We start from the raw sequence: 9593 nt of genomic DNA on the forward strand, positions 1-9593 counted from the left end.
GAAAACGCAGGAAGAGAGATGGAGGAAGACTGTGATGATTAAAGGAAATTTCATTTGAGAGAGAGAAAGATAGCAAGAAAGAGAGGGGAGACAGAAAACAGTCTACAGTCTAACTATACAGTGTAAGACAGATGCAAACAGATGTAAGTTGAGATGCAACCACAAGGTACTTTGTACTTACATACAACAAAGGCTTATGTTTAGAAAAAGGATTAGACCTGGGGTTATGTGAGTGCAGTGGATCTAAGTGAGGTTACATTTTTACACTTAGTATGTTATCCTGCACTTAACTGTATAGTTACCATGTAACAGAAGAAAAGAGCTGTGTGTCCAACCTTGAGGAGAGAGGCTACAGTGATGTGACATTTGACCTCTACTCTGTCTCAAAGGGTCTCACATCAGCTGATGACACTGCAAGATGCAAAGCGCAAAATAGCAGACTCAAGTTTTCAGAATGTCTGTTATGTTTGAAGCATTCTGACAGCATGTCAAAAATATGCACTTGTCTTGACACACAGACACAGAGACACACACACACAGACACAGAGACAGAGACACAGACACAGACACAGACACACACACACACACAGGCTCAAGTGCATAAACTGCATCACACTCATACCTTTCTATTCCAATACCAATTCTACACATTCAATATGCAGCGCTGCACTGCCTTTGATGTGTGAGATGACTAAGGGATGGGAGGACAGATTTAAAGTCTGGAAGAGTAAGAGAAGGAGGGGAAAAACAGAGTGACATTGAGGAGATTAGAATAAATGAGTGAAGGGGAGAGAGAGAGAGAGAGACCAATGAGAGATGTGTAAATGTAATTCTTAGTGAGAGTAATAGAGATGGAGAATGGACAGGCAGGTAGGTGAGACAAAAGTGAGCATACTGTAGCTAAAAGAGGGAAGAGAGAGAGAGAGAGAGAGAGAGAGAGAGAGAGAGAGATGACCAAACAGCCAGACATGAAGAATGAGTCTGCTATCACAAAAGTGTGACATGACAGACCAATGAGAAAGCTGTGTAATGCTTCACCATCAGCATTTGTGTGTGAGTGTGTGTGTGTGTGTGTATGTGTGTCCATGCCTGATGTATATTTGTGTGCGTGTGTGTGTGTGTGTGTGTGTGTGTGTGTGTGTGTGTGCGAGAGAGAGAGTCCATGTGAATACCTGAGCTGGATGAAGCATATGTGTGAAGCAACAGCATGTGTGTAACATCCTGAAAAGCATTCATTGATTTAACTATTTATAGAAAAGTGTCATTTGACATGGCATATGTCAAAAAAAAGACCCAGGAAATGTGTCCTCAAAATACACACAGGCAGGATGGTTGGTTGGATAACATGTTCCAGATGCTTAAAATCAATCAACATCAGTGTCTCACACACACACACACACACACACACACACACACACACACACACACATACAATATACATACACATACCAACACGCACACGCACGCACACACAGACATGACAAACGCGGGCACCACCCACTGTAACATAGCGCAGATGGCATGCGGGCATAGAGAAGTTCCATGCTCTGACAATGGCATAAGCACATTCACTGCATGGCTGCAGACAATGGACTGAGTATGGACAGCAGGCCTCATGTCTGCACCAGCACAATGCACCTCTCTTCTCACATCTGTGTGGCCGAAGGGGAGAGATATGGGCTACGCACAGCATAGTCATTATCATGTGGACATGGCGGTCACACGTCACTCGGTCAATGTCTTTCTCTCCTTCTTCCACTCCATCTCTGTTGTCTTCCCTTCTGTTAGCCTTTCTCTCTCTCGTTTCTCTCTCTCTCTTTCTGTCCCCTGCTTCCTCCCTCTTTATTTGCTTTCTCTCAATTGCTTTGTCCTTCCTTCTTTCATTTTGTCTCCATGTCCTTTCCTTTCATCCCTTCCTTCTTGTCTTTCTCTGTTAACCTTTCCAACCGTTTCCCTCCACCCACTCTACCTTCTACTTACTTAATTGCTCTCTCTCTCTCAATCCCTTTCTCCTTCTCTCGTTCCTTCTGTCTTCATGAAAGGGACTCCTTCTCTTTCCTTTCTTCCTTTCCTCCTTGTCTTTCTTTCTCTCTCTCTCCCTACTTTCCTCTTCTTCACTCTTTCTCTCCCTCTCTTTCTCTGTCACTTTCAAACAAGAGGGCCTTGTTCTAAAAGAGTGTGAAAAAAAAAAAAACCCAGACTCCATCATATATTCCATCATATTCCCAGATTCCATTGCCCGGTGCTTTTCCCTGTGAGGGAGAGTCACTCTGCCAGCTGGCCTCATCAGTGCAGAGCTGGAGAGAGAGAGAGAGAGGGGCACGCGCTCAGGAAAAATACCCCACAAAACGGTCTTGTCGTGTCACACTGCATTACCCCACACATCCGTTAACGTTCATGTTTCCACTTCACAGTCTGTTGCTCCAAAACGCCATGTCTGAGGATTTTATTTTCCTTGTGGTTTATACATTGTAGGTTTATTATCACCATACTTTGGTAAAACATACAACTGTACTAGTCCAAAACTCTGGGAAATTGACATCATACTTTAATACGTTTCTGTCAAGGATTCTCTGATTGGATTCTCATTCCAGTTCTTAAACTATCATTACACTCTGAATAAAACGGTGTCTTGCATGCAATAGTCCTGAATGATGACCAACAGTGACACTCCCTTCTCTGTGTTACAGTGGAACTGTAACAGAAGCATAATACCTTTCATATTTGGGTTGATTGTGCAGTGACATGGAATGCACTGTTTTCAGCATTCCTGTGAGGACCTATTATTGCATGGCAACTTCATAAGAGCAAATGTAATAATATCTGTAATAATATAAATAGTGACCAGAACATACTTGAGAATGTTGACTGGCAGCTGTGGTATTATGAAAATGTGCCCTTTCACATCATTTGGTCTAAAAATACGGGCCAAAATAAGCCATCACTGTTTCTGTTGCCTGATGTTCTATGTTCAGCTGCAGCTGTGTAAGAGCACAGCATCTGAGTGTATGCATTGATGTGGGATGACACTGCATACATGATACACAAGTAACACTCTGCCTTAAAGTTCCCCTAAATAGCATTAACTTAAAGTGTTTTAATGGATTGTTTTTTTATGCACTGTTACTGTTATTAAATATCTATCTACTGGTGCTAAGTTCAGGACAGGGTCATGCTAACTTACTCATACCTATAACAGGGTACCCCCAGAATTGTCAGACCTAAATTTAAGACTTTTTAAGACCTTTTTAATACCACTTCAGATGAAATTGAATACCTACATCGCACCCATTCGGATAGAATAAATAATATTAAAGGTAAGATTAAACCTCAAATAATTACTATTTACAAGTGTTTGAACATGCCAACATGAACATGGCAGCAGTGCAGTGGCAACGCAAAGCTTTGTCGCGGTAGTAACGTGACTGAATGTCCCACTTCATGGACAAATTTACACGGAATAGAACCTAGTTGATTTCAGGGATTAAAGTGAAAAAAAAAAAATCGTTTGACTGAACTTTTTTCAGGTCATAAGTCATACGTTGTTCATATCTACCTATAGAGATAGCAGTGATGTAGTACTCGAGTCCGGTCTCGGACTCGAGTCCGGTCTCGAGACCGATTTCTGCTTTCTCGGACTCGACTCGGACTTGTTCCTTCAAAGACTCGGTCTTGACTCGGTCTCGGACCACAGTGGGAGGAGAAGGACTCGTAATTTCAGACCGAGTCCTCGAGACCAACGCATTTTTTATGTTCATATCAAAAAAATGTTTATGTTCATATCAAAAAATCAAAATGAAATTTCACGGCGGCCGTCTTTGCCCCTTGTTGGCCTTGGTGCCCCCTTCTTTCAATATTCTGCTTTGCGTCCGTTTAATAGCGATTTTTATTTAGCCTATAGCCTGTCAAAATAATCTTAGCATCACAGCGCAAACTAATTCAGTTTTACACAGTGGAGAAAATGACAGCGCATGGCAAGACAGAAAGTGCGTCCAAATTCACCCATTCTTCTCAGTTGAAATACTCGCAATCGCTAAGCCTACTCATCACACAGGCACATGTATCACATCACATGAAAGAACTTTTTCTCAGCTTTTAAACAATGTTAGCCGCTAATTGCTGTGGTGAACGGTTCGCGACAAACCATATATCAGAATAAACAGCAGACCTTACCGAACACAAAGGTGTAAAGCAGTCCCCTGTACAGTAAGCCGTTCCAGAGTATTCCGGTTAAATTAAAAATGTAATCTGCAGCAAGGTCTACATTCATGTCTCCAACTTTGGTCTTTAGGTTTCAAAATGTGTTTAAATCATTCTTCATGATTTCATAACAGGCCAAATACAAAATAAATGTTACAAATATTGCCTAGATATAGGTAAATATTAAAATCAGAGGATATACAGCTGAGTAAGAGTTTGTGAAAGGAGTCTTAATGATCAACAAATGCTAAGCATGCATCAAGGTTGCATCAGTTTCTTAAAGCTGAGCTGTGCTTAAATTGTTCAATACATGATTCCATAACAGGCCAAATATAAAATAAATATAAATATTAAATATAGCCTAGACATCTAAATATTAGATGATCAGATGATTTTCTATGTAATATGTCATGTTTCATGTTTTTGTAATGTTTCATACAGTGATTCAGGTCTACTGCTGTGAATGGGCTAAATACAACTTTGATTATTTTTATAGCCTACTACTGTATAGTTAACTTTGGCCTTGGTGCCCTGACATGTGGCCTTTGTGCCCCCCACCAAATATGCCCAACTGAAGGCCAAGTGGCCTTGCCCCTAAAATGGTGAAATTCCAAGCCTGGGCCTAACTGTTGATTATTAATTGGGATGATATTAAATCATATGAAAACTGACATGTTTTTATGGTCTTGGTCTCGACTCGGTCTCGACTCCTAAAGGACTCGGTCTCGACTCGGACTTGCTTCCTCAAAGACTCGGTCTTGACTCGGACTCGACTGTATTTGAAAACCAACGGACTCGGTCTCGACTCGGTCTCGACCCTTCAAAGACTCGGTCTTGACTCGGACTCGGCATAGGCGGTCTCGTCCCCATCACTAAGAGATAGCACCCCATATCGCGACCTATTGGTTTTTAATGTACAAAAAGATGCAAACAGCAAAGTAAAGCACCAAATAAACACCAAAACGAGGCTACAGGGTACTAAGTTACTATGTAATTAATGCCACCTACAGGTGAATGCATAGAACATAACAATCCTATGGTTTGTGTACCCTGTAGCCTCGTTTAAGCCTCGTGAATAAGGCGAATTGAGAGTGTTCTTGATTGAGATTGAGTTTTCCTGTTGAACAAAACAATATTTCAATACCATCCCTGACCATTGCTGATTAGCCATTGCTGTTCTTTTCTACTGCAGCAATATTGTAGAAAGGCTTTAACACACTCTTATTTAATTACTTCAGGCCAAAAGTGTTTAAAGGGGAGATTTTTTTTTCTTGTTAATATGCAATTCAACACTAAGTAAAATCTATAAAATCAAGTTTGCAAGACTTCACATTTCCTCATCAAAGTAACGAATCAGAACAGTCTAGATATTGTTCATATTTCCATTTGTTGCCTCATCTGCATTTAATGAAAACATGGTAATTTTGGACATGGTCATGGAGTTTTACAGACAACTTAAGTTTTCCAATGAGCAGCAATACTGTGTGTGCTCATGCAGGAGGTCTGCGCATCTGATAACGACAATCGTGTTGCGCTATGAAAGAACATGCGTAGCCTACTTTCTGAGCGCAAACACGGTCAGCCATAGATAAACGTAGCCCACCTCTGTCGTGGTGGCTAGTTGCACCAGGTAGGGAAGATGTCCTGAAGTGCAAGAACGTTAACCTTATGGCGGTCTTCTGATTGTTGGCGTGCTAAAACATTTTCCTATTGCATCCATAAACAATTTTCTTGCAGCAAACCGCGCAAAAGCAAACCCCTGGCACTTTATTTTTTTACACCATGGCTTGTTAGTTCTCCCCCGTTTCCAACAGCCGCCCATCTCCATTTATTTTTTAACTTTTGACACCTGTGCCTTCCTTTATTGTTGTTTATGTAAAGCACATTGATGTTTATGTAAAGCACATTGAATGACCTCTGTGTATGAAATGCGCTATATAAATAAACTTGACTTGACTTTAGCAACGCATCCATGACAGCTAGTGGCCTTGCCAAATAGACGCACACAAATCATGACGATAATATGCAAGGTTCTGGTAGGCCTACTGGTTATGGTTTTGTGCTATACATTAATAATAGCAAAGTTTTAAGTTGACTATTTTAATTGCATGGTTTATGTCAACATACGCTCACAACCTAGCCTAGAAATCTAGACGCACCCTAGCGTCGGCAAATTAATTTGCTCAGCCTGTACGTCTAGTATCAAACCATAGGAATTTCTATTGGCTGACGCCGTGGACCTCATCCAATCACAGCGCTCTATTTTGTTAGAGAGTCTTAAGGCGGGCTTAACAGGATAACGACAGTCCTGCGACGGTGAACAACAAGGAAGGTGGCTATGGCGAACGAAGAGCGGTTGTTTGAATCGGCGTTGGCGTCAACTTTGGAGAAGTTGGACTTGTGCTTTTCTTTGAAAGTTGAGCAACACAATGCACTTAAGTCATTCCTTTCGAAGAAGGATGTATTTGCCGACCGGATACAGATATGGTCGTAGCGCTGGCCTATTGCAGGCCTAGGCAGTTTGAAAGACAATTCTCTGCCCGCCCCTTGGATTAAGCGAGGTGAATGGTTCGATGCCAGACTATACATTTCAATGATATAGGATGGCCCGCCAGGCTACTCACAACCTACTGTCGTTAAAATGAGGCCTAAAAAAACAGAGGGGATAGGCATAGGCTACGGTTTATATTGCGTCGCTTTACACATACTGTTAGTTGCATTGATCAAAAACTGTAACAATAATAGTAGGCTACATCGGGTGGCAGCAGGCTATCTGTTCAAGTCATAGGTGACCCAAAATGAATGACCTCCCCTGACAAGAGTTTGCGATAGTAAGAAAGTGTCTACATTGATGCACGGAAAGAACACAGCCTCCAAATTTGCACATAGAGCTCACAATATCATATCCAAAAAAGTTAAACGGATTGGGCAACCTCATCAGCTGTCTCGATGTTGTGTCACTATAATCCAACTTTGACCGTCCTCCAGACGTGTTCTTTTTTTTTTTTAACCAACCGCCCCAGGCCAATGAGACAAGCATGTAGCTACAACAAACTGATTTACGCTATGTGAGGATATTAGACTAAATCTACTGATCATTTGAAAAATTAAGACCTCTGTGAAAAAATTCCAGACTTTGAGGTGAAATTCAATACTTTTTAAGGCCTTAATTTAGGAAAATGAAATTTAATACTTTTTAATACTTTTAAGACTCCGCGGGTACCCTGTATAATGAGTAGTGTTAAGACATAATTGATTGTAAATAAACCATGACCTTAACCAGCACTCCCCAATACAATTTAGTACCACTTAAGACAAATAGTTTTCTTACACACAACAACTTATTTAACGTCTAAGTAAAGTATGACTGGTGTGAACAGACATTAGCCAATGTGTGACCTTGCTTGAACGATGGTGTGTGTGTCGGCGTGTGTGTCGTTGTGTGTGTCGCTGTGTGTGTGTCTGTGTGCACATGGACTCATGCACTCACTGCAGTGTTACACATTTCTGCATTAAAGGAGTACCGTCACACCGGTGTGACGGGAATGTTGGGAAATGAACGTTCTAAAGAATATCTGGGTTCATTAAATTCAACATGGAATTTTAGAACCTTCAATTGTTGCGGAACTTAGAATGTTCAAAAACCTACACCTTTAAGGGTTAACACACACTCGTGTCTGTGTATGTATGCAAAGCTGCACTGTACGCTGGGTGGGTGTCCTGAACAGACCATATTTAGATTGGCAGTGGAGGTCATGTTGCATGAAAGTGATCCGGACGCTGAGCTGGACGTCACCCACTAGGGGCTTCTGGTTCCCAGCCAGAGACACCCCCACTGTACCGCAGGGCACAAACTCACTCACACCCCCACTGTACCGCAGGGCACAAACTCACTCACACGTACCACCACACATATCTCTTCTCCTGACTTCTACTTCTTTGTCGGCAGCCGTGGCCTACTTGTTAGCGCTTCGGACTTGTAACCGGAGGGTTGCCGGTTCGAATCCCGACCAGTAGGCACGGCTGAAGTGCCCTTGAGCAAGGCACCTAACCTCTCACTGCTCCACGAGCGCCACTGTTGATGCAGGCAGCTCACTGCGCCGGGATTAGTGTGTGCTTCACCTCACTGTGTGTTCACTGTGTGCTGTGTGTTTCACTAATTCACGGATTGGGATAAATGCAGAGACCAAATTTCCCTCACGGGATCAAAACAGTATATATACTTATACTTATACTACTGCTAGTCACCAGTCAGGGTCCTTAAGCTTCACTAAGACACTTCCCCTTTACTTTTTTAGCGAATGGTCACTCATTCATTCACTGAATTCATTTACTCGTACAACTACACAGCTCTCCAGACTTATACTGCTAAACACTAACAAGGGTCCTGAAGCTTCGCTGAGATACAAAAAAACTATCTTTTCTGTCTGTATCTTTTCGGCAAGTAACCATAATAAGCAGGATAATGTATACGTTGCCAGCCAATGATGAAAAACAATTCCCTTCAGGATGACACAAGAACCCCCTCTGCTGCCTGCAAGGGTTTACTTCTCAACAATGACCAGTGAGCAGTACATTTTGTCTTTGCCAACCTATGGAGATAAGGTGAATTATATGATAATTTATACTAGGCCTGCATTATGTGTAGCAAGCTATACAACGCTGCACCAGTACATTTTCACAGGTCTGTAATTCCATCAAGTGTTAATATCAAACGCACTCAACTTCATTTGATTAATCAAAAATTATCCTTGAACACAACCTGCTATAAAAAACTAGCCAGAGTGATTAACATCTCAGTCTAGCCTAAGCACTGCAGCGACAGAGCCCCACTGTGCACAGAAGTGATGAAGTGTCTCATTGATTTTAAGTGTATATATACTGTAAGGGTTCTTCTTCAGCGGCCCTGACTGTGAGTTCAAGAACATACTTTATACCGGATCTACAAACAGAACCAGCCCCCGTGCCCACCACTCGATATAAGATCTCCTCCTCAGGCCTGCACTGTGTGTTTAAGTGGGTGTTTTAAAACTGAGCAAACACAGACACCAGAGATCTGAACCATTAGTCACCTCATCTGATCCACTCCTGCACTTCTGACCTATGCTAGGGGTCAAAGGTCATCCCCTGCAATGAGTGACAGATGGGACTAAACGGCGTGATGGACACACACTGGGGTCAGGACCGGAGAGCACAGACCAGGAACACAGTCTGGACATTGGAAAAGCAGAATGTGTTCATTCCACATTAGTCCCACTCTACAGATTAAAGAGACAACTCCTCAATTACTCTAGCAGTTTTAGTCACAAACTAGCATGCAAGAAAAAAATGTACAAGTACCAAGTATACTAAATAAAAACAGCATACTAGAAATTAAACTTACTAAGTAGTTA

General features: G+C 41.9%; 1 protein-coding gene and 1 long non-coding RNA gene across 5 annotated transcripts in view; one reads left to right on the plus strand and one right to left on the minus strand.

Moving 5' to 3' along the window:
* The window catches only part of pleca (plectin a), a 148948-nt gene that overhangs the window by 118558 nt on the left and 20797 nt on the right, over nt 1-9593 (minus strand). The gene's annotated exons all lie outside the window — the stretch shown is intronic.
* The window catches only part of LOC121695496, a 15452-nt gene continuing 13146 nt past the window's right edge, over nt 7288-9593 (plus strand). Inside the window, exon 1 of the long non-coding RNA XR_006026096.1 lies at nt 7288-7426. This is a non-coding gene — a long non-coding RNA (uncharacterized LOC121695496). The remainder of the gene's footprint in view (nt 7427-9593) is intronic.

Source organism: Alosa sapidissima, chromosome 21 (assembly GCF_018492685.1).
Source record: "Alosa sapidissima isolate fAloSap1 chromosome 21, fAloSap1.pri, whole genome shotgun sequence".
NCBI classification, from domain to species: domain Eukaryota; kingdom Metazoa; phylum Chordata; class Actinopteri; order Clupeiformes; family Clupeidae; genus Alosa; species Alosa sapidissima.